At 36.3% G+C, this 1470-nt stretch overlaps 1 long non-coding RNA gene across 1 annotated transcript in view; it reads right to left on the bottom strand.

Annotated features, from left to right (window-relative positions):
* LOC106819186 overlaps positions 1-1048 on the bottom strand; it is a 4796-nt gene extending 3748 nt beyond the window's left edge. The window contains exon 1 of the long non-coding RNA XR_001395369.1: positions 1021-1048. This is a non-coding gene — a long non-coding RNA (uncharacterized LOC106819186). The remainder of the gene's footprint in view (positions 1-1020) is intronic.
* Between the last annotated feature and the right edge of the window lie 422 nt (positions 1049-1470).

Consider the following 1470-nt stretch of genomic DNA (forward strand, 5'->3'; position numbering starts at 1 on the left):
AATGGTCATGTTATTTGTTATGCATTATTATTGCATTGTATTCGTTTAGATATAACAGGGAAGATTGGAAACGTACCGCTTACGTTCCTGCCAGGAGGCTATCTCAAAGCTTAACGTAAGCTGTACGTTTCCAATCTTCACGGTTGAGTAACAATTAACCATGTTATATCTATTAGTCTACCAATTAATAAACTTATTTAATGAGTATTCGTTTATATTATCGCCTTGTACCAATATTTCGTCTAATTGAACTAGAATAGCATAGTAATCATTTTATAATGCAATCAGGTCCAGCTGCTTTTTCCTAATCTTGCCATATATCCTGTATAATTATACTGTAATTTTATAATGATGTATATTCACAACTTGTTTTTAGTTACGTATATCGACGCTTGGGGGCGCTCATACGTCATTCAAGTTAATTTGGCATGTTTTAGTTTTCATTCATTCGTTGATATTACGTCTTTCTAGATGTACATAGAACATCTCTATTTCATCTAATTGTACTATAATATCATAGTAATAATTTTATAATGTAAAGCTTATGATATCTGCATTCTTATCTTGGCTGTTCCTGTTACGCAATATTCTGTATTATTTCCGCAATCATATCTGGCTGCTTTTTCCTAATTGCGTCATATATACTATACGCAATGTAACTTTATAATAATGTATATACAACTGTATTCGCAACTTTTCTTCAATACGTTTATCGACGCTCGGCGTTGCTAATGTGTGACTTTTGTTAATTTGTCATCTAATTGTGCTAGAATATCATAGGCTGTTCCTGGTACCTATATTATTATTCTGTATCATTTCCGCTTTCATATCTGGCTGCTTTTATTCCTAATTGCGTCATATATCCTATATGTAATGCAACTTTATAGTACACAATCAATGTATAATGTTACGCAGGTTATTACTGCTTTTTTAATATTGGCTGTTCCTGTTACGTATTATTAGTCTGTATTATTCCCGCTTTAATATCTGGCTGCTTTTTGCTAATTGCGCTATAAATACCTCTGGGTTATCTGCTGCGTAATCATATTAAATAAAAAAAATATATTCCCTCAGTAGACCTCACTTAAAATGTGGGAAAAAGCCCTTGCATGTAAGGTCTCTGTTCCATATGCCAGCCAGTATACAATCTGGCTACGTTAGTATGTTAGCGCAAGGGCAATATCTCACTAGCGGAGTTATATTTTCTAATGAATATGCATTTAATATAGTCAGGGGGTATCTCAGCATAGGTTTTTGCAATATTCTTATTAGTAGACCTGTGTTCATAATCAGGAGAGCGCCCTAGCCAGTAGGGTACAAAACTACTACTTCATCCCCGCCCGCCCTTCCCCTTGTCTCCCTTGTCGCACGCTCAGCCTCCTTCTTCTTCCACCGCCGCTCGGCTGTCTTCCCTGCCACCTTCCCTCAGTCTTCCACCCCTCTCTCCCGCAGCAAGCTATATTACGTACC

The sequence above is a fragment of the Priapulus caudatus genome, unplaced genomic scaffold (assembly GCF_000485595.1).
Source record: "Priapulus caudatus unplaced genomic scaffold, Priapulus_caudatus-5.0.1 Scaffold2939, whole genome shotgun sequence".
In the NCBI taxonomy this organism is placed as follows: domain Eukaryota; kingdom Metazoa; phylum Priapulida; class Priapulimorpha; order Priapulimorphida; family Priapulidae; genus Priapulus; species Priapulus caudatus.